General features: G+C 52.2%; 1 pseudogene; it reads right to left on the bottom strand.

Annotated features, from left to right (window-relative positions):
• LOC123115305 (putative receptor-like protein kinase At4g00960) overlaps window positions 1-1,563 on the bottom strand; it is a 10,868-nt pseudogene extending 9,305 nt beyond the window's left edge.
• Between the last annotated feature and the right edge of the window lie 13,709 nt (window positions 1,564-15,272).

Raw genomic sequence — 15,272 nt, 5'->3', positions numbered from 1 at the left:
TGCTCTTACTTACTATTTCTCTTTTCAGGTTTGTAAGGCCCATGTAAATTGCTAGATTTTCAAATACATGTGGGCCTTATAAACCAGGAGGGAGTTGCTAAGCTTATAAACATCCTAAAAATCTTAATACCAAATCTAACGTTAAAGAAAAAATTGGTTTCACTTTGTTGGCTCTATTATTCAGAACAGAGGTCTAGATAGCTAGAGTAAAAATATCACAAATTTTTCAATACCTCGTATGTAAGTGACATTTTTTTTAATATCAATTCTATTGAGTTCATCAACAATCTCTCTTATAAGTGGTCTTTTCTGTCGGTCATGTTCCACACATCTGAATGCTATTCTGATGCAAGTCTCGATTACTTCTTGCCATGTTTGTGGCGACATTGCTGAATGTAGCCTTCTTTGCCATTTATCACATACCTGCAAAGTTGAAACAAAATGTTGATATCTTACATACATGTATTGAGCAAGAATAAGAAAAAAAAAAAAAATTTATGAAAGAGAAGTATTCATGAATCAGAAACATTTTATCTTACATGCTCAATGATCATTTCAGAAGGAACAATTCCACAATCATAATAGCTCTGGCGTCCTGCCATTATATTTATTATTATGACACCCAAACTGAACACGTCATATTTTGGTGAGATTTCTTGTTTTTTGATAAATTCTGGTGGTATGTATCCCCTGCATTGATGTCACATCCAATTAGTTTGCAACAAAGTTATATTAGAACTACTAGCTTCTTATAAGTTACGAACTAACATTGTCCCCATCATTGTTGCGGTGGTAATGGTTTGTGTTGAAGGAAAGATTCTTGATATACCAAAATCTCCAATTTTCGGCATCATGTTGGTGTCCAGCAATATATTTGCGGGCTTTATGTCTAGATGGTAAATATGCCCGTTATGAAGATAATTTAAACCCTCACACAGTCCCTTAATTATTTTATAACATGTCTGCCAATCAGGACTGCATGGCTCCTCATCTGTAGAAATAAGCATGAAATTAATGTTTTCAAAAAGACGTCAATTGAGAGATTGAAATTAATGTTTTGAAAGAGACGTCAATTAGGTAAATGTTTCTTTTCATACCAGAAAGGTAACTCTCGAGGTTTCCACCATGCAAATATTCAAAGCAGAGAATTCTTACTGGCTCATGAGCAAAGACATATTGTCCATTGTGCATAATCCAGCTACCTGGATGATAGCAGTAGCCAACGAATTGCACAATATTTTGATGACGGGCCCTAATAATGTTATTGAACTCATTGTAAATTCCTTGTCATCAACCCCTTTGTGAGTGAGCTTCTTCAGAGCAATCTCTTTCCCGTTGTCCAATACTCCCTGTTAAGCATTTCATGTTCATATGGCACTTGGATACATGAAAAAGATCGGTTAGGAAATTAGAAAATGTAATTAATAATCGCACCTTGTAAACGACCCCAAACCCACCCTCGCCAATTATGCTGTCCTCAGAAAAATTATTTGTAATAAGCTGTAAGAACTCGAGTGTAAACTCCCTTGGCGGCAGATTTGTATCCTGTAAATTGCTCTCCATGGTATCCTATACCTCTTGCTGGCTAGGACGAGCCTCCGTGTCCCATCAGCTTAATAACACATAAATCATTTCAAATAAGCTGAAAGGTTGTATGCATAACTTTCACAATAGAAGGAACAGACATGTTGGTATGTACCTTGTTCTTTTTACAAACACTAACTCAGACCACGCAGGATTGTTATGTTGGGATTGGCAATCTCTTATTGACCTGCTTGCTGAGGTGCGTAGCACACCTAGCTAGCTCACTAAAGTTCTCTTCATTTGTTTCGTCGCTAGAGAAACAGCCAGCTAATTAAGAACATATGAAATCCATACTGTCAACAAACACAGCAAGATCAAGAACAAATTATTGTAGAAAAGCCATGAAAACGAAAGCAGCTATAACGGCTTTTCTGAACATATATCGACCAAGCTTTCCTTAATTGCTAGCTACTCCATACAAAGCATGCACCTCAAGTCCTCAGACTAACCTGGATAGGGGCCTTCCGTGACGGGCGAATAAGCCGCGGCGACGAAGCCGGGCGCGTCGAGCGCGGGTATGGCCGCGCGCTGGACTCGCTGGGCGCGTCGGGTCCGGGCAGTAGGGCGTGCGTGTGTGCGTGCGTTGGGTGCACGGGCGTGTCCCTGCACCAGGGTCGCGTGTAGGGGCCGTTGGCGATCCATGCGGGGCGATCGGGTCGCTCTGGTTGATGCTCAGCGCGTGACGCGGGCGCACACGAGTGCGTAGCGGGCACGGCGAGAGCATGCAGAGCGTGGAGTAGATCGCGGGCGAGTGGAGGCGTGGGTGCGTGCCCAGTGCGCTGGCTCGGGGATATAAAGCCACGAGATGATCGTTGTAACGGGTGACACATTCGAGTTCGTGCTCGAGGGAGTAAAGGGGGGCGTTCGTGCGCCGGAAAACACCTGTGTCCACTGCACTTTCTGAACTTGTCTGAACTTCTTCTTCTTCGTCAGTGAGTCGAGCCACGGAGAGGGACAGCGAGCAGAGGGCGAGGGAGAGGAGGGCCGCGGCAAGGGAGGCGCGGCGCCAACATTTGGTATCAGAGCCACGTGGGGGAGGGAGTTCGCCGGCGATGTCGATCGTCCCGTACGCCGGCGGAACAGGCGGGTCGTTGCCGCAGCCGGTGCCACTGCTCACCGGCGACAACTACACGGCGTGGTCGATCAAGGTGGAGGCGAACCTTGATGCGGCCGGGCTGTGGGAGACGGTGGTGGTGCCGGAGGACGCGGCGGCGGCGGTCATTGCAAAGAAGGACAAGCCCGCGCGCGCCTACCTGCTCGGTGCACTCGCCAAGGACCTGCTGCTGCAGGTGGCGTCGAAGGAGACGGTGGCCGAGGTGTGGGCGAGCTTGAAGGCCAGGTTTGTGGGCGCGGACCGCGTGCGCGCGGCGCGGCTCGGCACGCTCTGCGGGGAATTTGAGCTTCTGCGCATGGCGGAGTCAGAGTCCCTTGACGCGTTCGCCGGGAGGCTGGGTGGCATGGGGGAGCGCTACACGGCGCTGGGCTCGTCACTGGAGGATGCAGCACTCGTCAAGAAGCTGCTCGACTTCGGTGCCGAACCGTCTGTACACGGCGGTGGCCGGGATCGAGCAGTTCTGCGACGTCGGCACGATGCTGTTCGAGGACGCGTTGGGGCGGCTGAAGGCCTTTGACGAGCGGCTGCGGCGACGCAATCAGGCGGGAGGCGAGCACGCCGACGGGCAGCTGATGTTCACCGTGGCGCAGTGGCGTGCGCGCGAGCGGTGTCGGGGCGGTGCACGCGGAGAGGACGACGACGACGGCGCGGGGAGCACGGCGTCAGGCGGCGGGGACATCCGTCGCAGCAAGTGCTACAAGTGCGGCGTCAGAGGGCACTTCAAGCGAGAGTGCCCCCTGCTGCGGAAGGAGCCGGCCGCCGGGCGTGCACTGATGGTGGACGCCGACGTCGAGGATGCCGGGCTGCTTAGGGCGTGAATGACGGGCGAATAAGCCGCAGCGACGAAGCCGGGCGCGTCGAGCGCGGGTATGGGCGCGCACTGGACTCGCTGGGCGCGTCGGGTCTGGGCAATAGGGCGTGCGTGTGTGCGTGCGTTGGGTGCACGGGCGTGTCCGTGCACCAGGGTAGCGTGTAGGGACCGTTGGCGATCCGTGCGGGGCGATCGGGTCGCTCTGGTTGATGCTCAGCGCCGTGACGCGGGCGCACGCGAGTGCGTAGCGGGCACGGCGAGAGCATGCAGAGCGTGGAGTAGATCGCGGGCGAGTGGAGGCGTGGGTGCGTGCCCAGTGCGCTGGCTCGGGGATATAAAGCCACAGGATGATCGTTGTAACGGGTGACACATTCGAGTTCGTGCTCGAGGGAGTAAAGAGGGGCGTTCGTGCGCCGGAAAACACCTGTGTCCACTGCACTTTCTGAACTTGTCTGAACTTCGTCTTCTTCGTCAGTGAGTCGTGCGACGGAGAGGGCAGCGAGCAGAGGGCGAGGGAGAGGAGGGCCGCGGCAAGGGAGGCGCGGCGCCAACATTCCGAAGGTGGAAGAAGATCGAGTGTGTAGTATGGAGAAGAGGGCGAGCAAGAGAAAGGAGTATGGTCTATGGAGACAAAGGGATTTTAGTTGGCCATTTCCAACATGGGAGAGATGCATGCTTAACATAGAGAAGAATGGGGGGCCAAGAAAGCAACAAGCACTGAGAATTTGAGACGCACCATGCCGTCCGTGTTAAACAATTGGAAAATGAAGATGCGGAACCGACGACTAAATCTTTGTGTTCCCACTTGCTAGAATTTACAGGACTAGGATCACAATAATGTCGGGAGATGGATTATCTGAGGATACATCAGCATAATAGATAAGCTACATCGTTCACAGCTCACAGTTTCAATCTAGGTACGTAGCTTCAGCAGCCTACTAGTATTATTGCAGCTAAGAGCATCTCCAGCCATTGGCCCCCCAGGAGGCATAAAAATCGCCGCCTGGGGGCGAGCCGGCGGCATAATCGGCTCTGGGGCGGTTGGGCACCAAGCCGTCGCACCCAGGCGCCGATGTCGGCCCATTTTTCGGTCCACTTTTGGCGAAAAATGGCCCGTTATCAGCGCGAATCGGCCCATGTTCGGCATGGTTCGGCGTGAATTTTCAACATAAATATTTTTTATCACATAGTTCATCATAGAAAATCAATAGAAATCAAATAGTTTAGTAACAAATAGTTCAATACAAATTATATAGTTCAACAAATAAAAAGTCATATTTCATCACACGTCGAGCTAGGCGTCGCCCTTGATCCTCCATAGGTGCTCCACCAGATCCTGCTACAGTTGTTGATGCACCTGTGGGTCTCGGATCTCCTGACCCATACTGAGGTAGGTAGTCCAGGTTGCTGGTAGCTGGTGATCAACTTGGGCAAGAGCACCCTACCTGTAGTATGGTTCCGTGTCAAACACTGGCTCGTCCTGCTCGCTCTCAATGATCATATTGTGCAAGATGACACATCAAGTCATGATCTTCCACATTTGATCTTTCGACCAGGTCTGAGCAGGGTACCGGACAACAGCAAATCGAGATTGGAGCACACCAAATGCTCGCTCGACGTCCTTCCTGCAAGACTCCCGAGCCTTCACAAATTTGGATTTCTTGCATCCTGGCACAGTGTTTGAGATAGCCTTCACAAATGTCGACCATCTCAGATAGATGCCATCAGCTAGGTAGTATCCCTTATTGTAGTGCCGCCCATTGACCTCGAAGTTCACCGGAGGAGAATGACCTTCAACAAGCTTGGCAAAGACAGGGGAGCACTGCAGGACGTTGATGTCATTGTGAGTTCCTGGCATCCCAAAGAAAGAGTGCCAAATCCAGAGGTCCTGTGTGGCCACTGCCTCAAGTACCACACTGCAACCGCCTTTGGCGCCTTTGTACAACCCCTGTCAAGCAAATGGATAGTTCTTCCATTTCCATTCCATGCAGTCGCACTAGTAGAAAAAGGACCTAATATGTGAAACATTAGTACCGGTTGGCATATGAGCCGGCACTAATGCTCCCATTAGTGCCGGTTCAAATGACTTGGCGGGTGTCGGTGTCAAAACCGGCGGATCTCGGGTAGGGGGTCCCGAACTGTGCGTCTAGGCGGATGGTAACAGGAGACGAGGGACACGATGTTTTACCCAGGTTCGGGCCCTCTTGATGGAGGTAAAACCCTACGTCCTGCTTGATTAATATTGATGATGTGTATTACAAGAGTGGATCTACCACGAGATCAAGGAGGCTAAACCCTAGAAGCTAGCCTATGGTATGATTGTTGTAATGGTTGTTCGTCCTACGGACTAAAACCCTCCGGTTTATATAGACACCGGAGAGGGCTAGGGTTACACAGAGTCGGTTACAATGGTAGGAGATCTACATATCCGTGTCGCCAAGCTTGCCTTCCACGCCAAGGAAAGTCCCATCCGGACACGGGACGAAGTCTTCAATCTTGTATCTTCATAATCTTGGAGTCCGGCCGACGATAATAGTCCGTCTGTCCGGACACCCCCTAGTCCAGGACTCCCTCAGTAGCCCCTGAACCAGGCTTCAATGATGATGAGTCCGGCGCGCATATTGTTCGGCATTGCAAGGCGGGTTCCTCCTCCGAATAACTCATAGAAGATTGTGAACACCAGGATAGTGTCCGGCTCTGCAAAAATAAATTCCACATTCCACCGTAGAGAGAATAATATGTACACAAGTTCAATCTGCTGACGTATTTTGTGGCATGATGTCACACCACTATCAAGCCTTTACTTGAATCGTTTTTTATTATACCACCTCAGCGCATTTTGCGAAGCGGTTTCCTTGGCACGTCTTGTCGAAGAAGAGATCGTGTTTCCCCTTATTCCGGGATCCTCATCAATACGCATGTGGGTAACCCAACCGCGCCATTGATGGTGGCGCTTGGGAGATAAGCGAGTTTTACCAGGCCGGTGGGGACGCATAGTCTTCGTCCGCCCATATATAAGGGGATAAGGATCCACCCTTATTTACCTACGCCTTCTTCCTCCTTTTTTTATCCATCTCCGCGCACTCGAGCTCCAGCGCCCAAGTCTGCGCATCTCATCTCGACCTTCTCCGACCATGTCCGGAGCGGGAGGCAAATGGTTTGCCTCCACCGTTACGGAGGAGCACGTTATAAACTGCGAAACGCCGGATACCTTCCCGGCGACATCGCGCACCGGCTGCCCGACAAGGGGCAGCTCATCCCCACCCCCAGGCCCCATGAGAGGGTTGTATTCCTTCCCCACTTCCTCCGCGGACTGGGCTTCCCATTGCATCTCTTTGTCCGGGGGCTCATGTACTATTATGGCCCGGATTTCCATGATCTGGCGCCAAACTTCATCCTCAACATCTCGGCGTTTATCGTCGTGTGCGAGGCCTTCCTCTGCATCCAGCCCCACTTCGGCTTGTGGCTCAAGACCTTCAATGTCAAGCCGAAGGTGGTGAAGGGCACTCAAGCGGAGTGCGGAGGCGCCATGTTGGGCAAGATGCCCAACGTCACCTGGCTCGAAGGGGCCTTCGTGGAGTCCGTCAAGGGGTGGCAATCGGGGTTGTTCTACATCACCGAGCCGCGTGACCCTAGGTGGGCGGCGGCACCCGAGTTCAGATCTGGTATCCCTACGCAGCTCACCTCCTGGAAAGATAAGGGCTTGCTATGGGGTGATTCGGAGGAGATGACGGGACTCCAAGCCTGTATCCAGAAGCTGGTGAGCAAGAAGCTCAGGCTTGTCAATGTGGTCCAAGTCATGCTCATCCGCCGGATTCTCCCATGCCAAGAACGGGCATTTAAATTGTGGGAGTTCAATCCGGCACAGCACCAGGCATTGAGAGGGCTCTTCGACACGACATACGAAGGCGCCTGGAGGGTGCTGTTCAAGGGCGCCAAAGCTCCCGCATCCGCCACTGAAGATCGCGGATTTCGCTCGTAGCGTCCAGCTGACGAGGTAAGTGCTTCTACCCCTTTACGGGACACTCGTTTTTAATAGTTTGACCCTATGTGGGTTTCAATCTCCCTTTTCCTCTGACAGGACTGGATGAAGAAGGCCGAGAGGATCATCTGTCCGGCTCCCATGCCAGAAAACCCAGTAGACGCCCGTCTAGCGGGGCTGCTGATTCCGGCACCGCACGTGGTGCCGGAGAAGAAGGCCAAGAAGGTGGCCACGGGTACTCGAAAGAGGTCCAGTTTTCAGGTGTCCGATGGCTCCGAGGCGGACTCCTCCCCCGAAGAAGAGGAGGAGGAAGAGGACTCTCTCCCAGAGGAAGGAGAGAGAAAGAGGAAGGCTTCCCCAACAGGGTAGGCCGAAGGGTCCAAGAGGGGAAGAACTATTCCCCCAGACAGCTCCGCCAACGCCAACGTGGGCGACGAAGAGTGGCCCTCAAGGGCCAGGCCTCCGGCAAGATCGTAAGTATCCGGATTCCTGAGTGATATATAATTTCTTTTCGTGTCACATAGTGTCCTTCTAATGCCGCACACTGCCTGCAGTCCGGCCGATGATGATCTCCCCGCTTCATCGAGCGGGTCGTTGGCTCCGTCGGATGTAGACTCCATCTCGACTGCCTCCACCCCTCGCGGCGCTGAAGACGCCGAGGTGGGATCCCAAGAAGGGACCCATCAGGAGGAGGCTCCGAAGGCGCCACAAGGTAGCCTCCCGGACTTTGCGCCGGACTCCACGCCGGAACCCGCAGTGGTTCCGGAGTCCGGCCGGCGGCCCCTTCACAAGAAGGGCAAGACCGTGACGCCGGCGACCTCTGTCCAACCGGAGGTGCTGGACAACTTGTTGGAGGCGCTCAAAGGCGCTTCCATCGAGGAAGAACACCGCACTATCATGAGTGCGGTGATTCAGAAGGCTCAGCTCGCCAAGAGCGGGCTGACCGAAGCACGCAGTAGCCTTCTAACAGGCTTTGAGGTAAGAAGTTTAAAATATGTAATGTAATACCGCATAGACAGTAGCCCCTGATGCTCAGTTCGGTGTTCGGAAAGAAAAGCCGGACTGAGGATCTAAAAAAAAGCTTTATGCAGTGTTGCTAAAAATTATGTCAATATGGGTTTGCAGGCTGCGCTGCTGACCTCTGCCGCACTGTCTGCGGAGGTTGGTGCTTTGAAGCAGGACCTCGAGCGGTCCGAGCAAGAGCTCGGCCATGCCAAGAAGCAGCTCGAGGACAAAGAAGGTGAGTAACACCACTTTGAATTTTTACCTTACAGAAAAGGATGTAGGTTGCGAAAAAATAACAAGGATAACGTGGGTGCTGCAGGGGCCACGAACGAGGTGGCAACCCTGAAGGAAGTTGTGTCCGCGGCCGAACGCAATGCGGCCGCGGAACGGGCAGAGCGAGAGAAGCAGGAGGCGCGGGTGGCGGAGGTGCGGCAACAGCTCCAGGCTCTCATGGAAAAGCATGAGAGTTTGGAGCGCGACTCAAAGACTCGAGAGTCCGAGCTTGCCTCGGCTCTCGAAAGTGCCAAAGCCGCCAAGGCCGAGGCCCATAAGGCCCTCCAGGAGATTGAGATGGTGAAGAAAATAGCGGCGGGTAAGGCATTTTTCATGCAAAGCAAGCATGTCAATGTAAACTACCTGACACTTACTCGGATTCGGAGCTCTCCAGGGGGGTTTGCAAGTCTGCCTTGCAGTGTGTCCGATACCACGCATTCTACCGAGCCGAGGAGGGGAGCTCAATGGAGAAGGTCTTCTGGTCTCAGTACGCTGAGGCCGGCCATCCGGTGTCCCCTAGTGACCAGCTGAAGCAGCTGGTCGAGCTCCACAAGGTAGCCGAGCAGGCCATGAAGGGCCTCATAGTCCGGCTGTGGCCTGGAGAGGCCATGCCTGGGAGCTACTTCGGCCTTGTGCGGCGGCTGGTGGACGCGTGCCCCTGGGTGGAGGTCATCAAGCGCTCCGCGTGTATTGAAGGTGCTCGTCGGGCCCTTGCCCGCGCAAAGGTGCATTGGGGCAGGCTGGATGCGGAGAGGCTTATCACTAACGCGCCGCCAGCGGGCAAGGAGTATCGTACGCCTGAGATGTACTATAAAACTGTCCTGAAGGGTGCCCGCAAGATTGCGGATAAGTGCCCCAGAGATGTAATTATTGAGTAAACTTTCTATGTGTTATCCTGTGCGCTGAAAACTTTGTTCATATGCGCTAAGCAACGCTTATTGATTTAAAATATTACCTTCCGTGCGACCCTTTATAAAATCTGAGAGATGGCAAGTCGTCGGCTTCAGCCCCCATGCCACTAGTGCTGGGGTGTTCGGGATAAACTTGAGCACTCTTGTTCCCATTTTTGGGTCCATCTAGGGAGGCTCTCAACACAACGAACAAGGCAATCGGACTTATAATGCTTGAACACTCTCACTTAGCCATAGAATTCTATAATTTTAAATTTCGGTGAAGCCCCTAGTATTCGGAAGACCGAGTTCGGGGTGCTATCCACGCCTTGGTCCGACATTATCCGGTTCTTCGCTCGAAGCGGCATAAGTCTTTAGGGACTCGAAAGGACCTCTCGAACAGCGACCAGTCTCTCGCCTTATCATGACAGTCAGTTTTAGCTTTCTCCACTGAGGCGCTCGCCCAGCTCAACCGGGGCGCAATCGCAGTGGTTCTCCCAGTGCTACCTTAGCCGACAGAACGGAACGTAAGGTACCAAAACATGGGAGCCGGGCAAACCCAACTATTGACCCAAGACATGATTCGGAGCCGATTCATATAATGCTATAAGTTCGGGGTGCCGCACTTGTGAAAGTGTTCGGACTTATCACACCATAATGCGGGGAACATAAGCCCCTGGTGTATTCGGCCGTACCAAAATATACGGGTGCAAGATGTCATTGATGAACATATATATAAAGTAATGCAATTATAAGCAAAAAGTGATGCATTGTTTATTCAAGAAAATCTGCCATTGGCGCAGAGCGATACAAATAGTGGGGTAAGCAAGGGATGGGACTAATTAGCATGTCTCCCTCGAGGGGTAGGCTGCGGAATGGTGTATTTAACAAAATTAATGCTCGTAATGAAGACCACCTGAGTGTTCGTCGCAGCCTTTGTTCCTCCCTGGCTGTTGCATCGTGAGTTCGGCCGATCTACGGCCAGACAGGACCTCTAATAAACGGAGTCCTATGTATAAAAAGAATAAAAAATAAAAAATAAAAAGAGCGATACACTTGGGAGCCCCTGGTGTAGTCGAGCCGCACTCTGGGTCTGTTGTGGTCGTGCCCCTCCCCCTATGCCCATGGTATCTCCAGAGCGTAATAATGTACGCGGAGAGCTGGTCTTACAATTATGCGAGGGCTGGGGTTGGGGCCGCATTGCTACGCATGCTCGGAACGTGCCAGGTGGTCTTGATTGATGTTGCTCCGGGCGCGTTTGAGCGTGTCCGGTCGTTTAACGGCTGGACTCGAAAATTGCCTTAAAAGGCTGATCTGTATTTCTGCCGCGAGAGCCGCTGTATGTTCCTCCGTTCGGAGGGAGCGTTCCGTATTTCCGTTGACCGTGACGACTCTGCGAGGACCTGGCATCTTGAGCTTGAGGTATGCATAATGCGGCACCGCGTTGAATTTTGCGAACGCAGTTCGTCCGAGCAGAGCGTGATAGCCGCTGCGGAACGGGACTATGTCGAAGATTAACTCCTCGCTCCGGAAATTATCCGGGGATCCGAAGACCACTTCCAGTGTGACTGGGCCTGTACAATTGGCCTCAACACCTGGTATGACGCCTTTGAAGGTCGTCTTTGTAGGTTTAATCCTTGAGGGGTCTATGCCGATCTTGCGCACTGTATCGTGATAAAGCAGGTTCAGGCTACTGCCGCCGTCCATCAGGACTCTCGTGAGGTGAAATCCATCGACGATTGGGTCTAAAACCAATGCGGTGAATCCGCCATGGCGGATACTGGTCGGATGGTCTCTTCGATCGAAAGTGATCGGGCAAGAGGACCGTGGATTGAACTTCGGGGCGACTGGCTCCATCGCATATACGTCCCTTAGTACACGCTTCCGCTCCCTCTTGGGTATATGGGTTGCGTATATCATATTTACCGTCCGCACTTGTGGGGGGAAGCCCTTCTGTCCTCAATTGTTCGGCGGCCGGGTCTCTTCCTCGTCATCGCTGTGCAGCCCCTTGTCATTGTTTTCAGCAATTAACTTGCCTGCCTGCTTAAATACCCAACAGTCTCTGTTGGTGTGGTTAGCTGGTTTTTCGGGGGTGCCATGTATCTGGCAAGACCGGTCGAGTATTCGGTCCAAATTGGACGGACCCAGAGTAGTTCTTTTGAATGGCTTCTTCCGTTGACAGGGTTTAGAGCCTTTGAATCCGGCGTTGACTGCCGTATCCTCATTGTTATCGCCGTTAACGCGGCGTCTGTTTTTTTCAACGCGACCTGCCATTGTGGTGCTTGGTATCCGGACTGTCAGCATTTTTGCTGAGGTTGGTTCTTCGAGCTAGCCAGCTGTCCTCTCCCGCACAGAAGCGGGTCATGAGTGATGTGAGGGCTGCCATGGATTTCGGCTTTTCCTGTCCTAGGTGCCGGGCTAGCCACTCGTCGCGGATGTTATGTTTGAAGGCTGCGAGGGCCTCTGCATCCGGACAGTCGACGATTTGATTTTTCTTGGTTAAGAACCGTGTCGAGAACTGTCTGGCCGATTCATCTGGCTGCTGAATTATGTGGATAGGTCATCGGCGTCTGGTGGTCGCACGTATGTGCCCTGGAAGTTGTCGAGGAATGCGGCTTCCAGGTCCTCCCAACACCCAATTGACTCTGCGGGCAGGCTGTTGAGCCAATGCCTAGCTGGTCCTTTAAGCTTGAGCGGAAATATTTGATGGCGTGGAGATCGTCTCCGCGGGCCATATGGATATGAAGGAGATAATCTTCGATCCAAACCGCGGGGTCTGTTATGCCATCGTAGGATTCAATGTTGACGGGTTTAAACCCTTCAGGGATTTGATGATCCATTACTTCGTCTGTGAAGCATAGTGGGTGTGCGGCGCCTCTGTATTGGGCAATGTCACGACGTAGCTCAAGAGAGCGTTGTCTGCTGTGTTCGGCCCGGCCAGAGTTGCTGTATCCGGCACGACGGTATTCGTCGTGTGTCGTGGGGCGCCCACGTGATCCATAGATAGATCTAGATTGTCTTGCCTTGTCCTCCAATATATCCCGCAAGTCCGGCGCGTTCCCTCGTGGCTTCGTACTTTTTGAGCGATGCCAGGGTACGGTCTTGGTGGAGGGCCTAGGTGCCTCTCTGTCGTGACCACGGGGTGGTCGGTCTGCCGTATTATGCGCTGGTGATGAAGGTATATATGCTTCCTCCTCTAGTCAGGGGAGCAACTTGCGTTTTGGGTAGCTCTTGGAGGGGCGTTCGAGTTCGTACTCATCGGCCGCGAGGACCTCGGTCCATCTGTCGGCTAGCAGGTCTTGATCAGCTTGAAGTTGTTGCTGCTTTTTCTTTAGGCTGTTCGCCGTGGCCATTAGCCTGCATTTAAAACTCTCTTGTTCGACGGGATCCTCGGGCACGACAAATTCGTTGTCGTTGAGGCTTGCCTCGTCTCCGGAGGGAGGCATGTAATTGTCATCCTCTAACTCCTCATCTGCCGCTCTCTTGTGAGGGCTTGCTTCTGCATCCTCCTGCGCTGAATCTTGCTAGAGGAGATTGTCTTCGGCACTCTCTGGGGTATTATTATCTCCGGTGCCGGAATCTCCATTCTTGCTGTGGCGGGATTTAGAGCGGCGCCGCTGACGTCGGAGCTTGGGCTGTTTCTTCGCCGTCCCCATCTTTTGGGGTGTCCACCATGTATATGTCGTATGACGAGGTGGTCTTCCAGTGCCCTGTAGGCGCTGGTTCTTGATCGTCTCCGGCATCATCGTCCATACAGTCGATGTCTTCGGAGTCATAGTCTAGCATGTCGGTTAGATCGTCGACAGTGGCTACAAAATGGGTGGTGGGTGGGTTTTGAATTTCTTCGTCGTCCGCATCCCAACCATCCTGGCCATAGTCCGGCCGGGGCTCTCCGGATAGCGAGAGATGCTTTAGCGAATTTAGGATGTCGCCAAAGGGTGAGTGTTGAAAGATGTCCGCAGCGGTGAACTCCATAATCGGCGCCCAATTGGATTCGATTGGCACGGGCGCAGGAGGTTCGGAGTCCGGCAGGGAGTTCGGCACCTGGGAGTCACGGGCTTTATAGGGGATGAGGTCAGTGTTCGGCTCCATCGCCGTGGAAGTTGCAGCTCCCGAGGCGGTGTCCAGCCATCCGTCCTCAATCTGCGTGATCGGCTCCGGACTATGGGTCGGAGCGGATTCGTGTGCGGCCACCAGGGCACTGTCCGGCGGCAGAGCTAAATCATGCCCATCATGACAGCACGACACGCTCGGTGGTGGCTCGAATCCGTCGAAGATCAAGTCCCCACGGATGTTGACCGTGAAGTTTAGGCTTCCAAATCTGACCTGATGGCCAGGGGCGTAGCTTTCGATCTGCTCCAGATGGCCAAGCGAATTGGCCTGCAGTGCGAAGCCACCGAATACGAAGATCTGTCCGGGGAGAAAAGTCTCACCCTGGACGGCGTTGTTGTTGATTGAAGAAACCATCAAGCCTATCGGTGACGACACAGAGGAACTCTCAATGAAAGCACCGATGTCGGTGTCAAAACCGGCGGATCTCGGGTAGGGGGTCCCGAACTGTGCGTCTAGGCGGATGGTAACAGGAGATGAGGGACACGATGTTTTACCCAGGTTCGGGCCCTCTTGATGGAGGTAAAACCCTACGTCCTGCTTGATTAATATTGATGATGTGTATTACAAGAGTGGATCTACCACGAGATCAAGGAGGCTAAACCCTAGAAGCTAGCCTATGGTATAATTGTTGTAATGGTTGTTCGTACTACGGACTAAAACCCTCCGGTTTATATAGACACCGGAGAGGGCTAGGGTTACACAGAGTCAGTTACAATGGTAGGAGATCTACATATCTTTATCGCCAAGCTTTCCTTCCACGCCAAGGAAAGTCCCATCCGGACACGGGACAAAGTCTTCAATCTTGTATCTTCATAATCTTGGAGTCCGGCCGATGATAATAGTCCGGCTGTCCGGACACCCCCTAGTCCAGGACTTCCTCAGCGGGAGGTGACCTTTAGTACCGGTTCTTTGGGAATCTTTAGTACCGGTTCGTGCCATGAACCGGTACTAAAGATGCTGGTGCCCGGCCAGCACCTTTAGTACCGGTTCGTGGCACGAACCGGTACTAAATAGGTTGTGGCAGGCGCTATTTTTAGTCCCACCTCGCTCCCCTAACAAGAATTTGACCACCTTAAGTATGTTACTTCTCAAACCTTCCCAAGCATTTGGTCTTCACTAAACTCTATGTGTAGGATCTGTGGCTGCAATAGGAGTCTTCGCCGGTTCTTAAATCGGTGGTAGATTCCTATTGACGATTTAGATTCTATACAAAAAGATCGTTGATGATCAATGTATTTTTTTATATGTACTTCTGTGTAGCAGTAGCGCGCGTTTTGGCTGAAAGGTGGTACTGATCAATGTATTTTTTCTGCGTTCAAATGCACAATTTAAATATGTTATTTTTCGAACTATCACAAGCATTTGGTCTTCATTGAACTCTATATATAAAAAAGAGGAAGAAGAAGAAGAAGAAGAGGAAGAAGAGGAGGAAGAAGAAGAAGAGGAAGAAGAAGAAGAAGAAGAAGAAGAAGAAGAAGAAGAAGAAGAAGAAGAAGAAGA

Source organism: Triticum aestivum, chromosome 5B, assembly GCF_018294505.1.
Source record: "Triticum aestivum cultivar Chinese Spring chromosome 5B, IWGSC CS RefSeq v2.1, whole genome shotgun sequence".
In the NCBI taxonomy this organism is placed as follows: domain Eukaryota; kingdom Viridiplantae; phylum Streptophyta; class Magnoliopsida; order Poales; family Poaceae; genus Triticum; species Triticum aestivum.
This window is presented reverse-complemented; position numbering and strand designations above follow the sequence as displayed.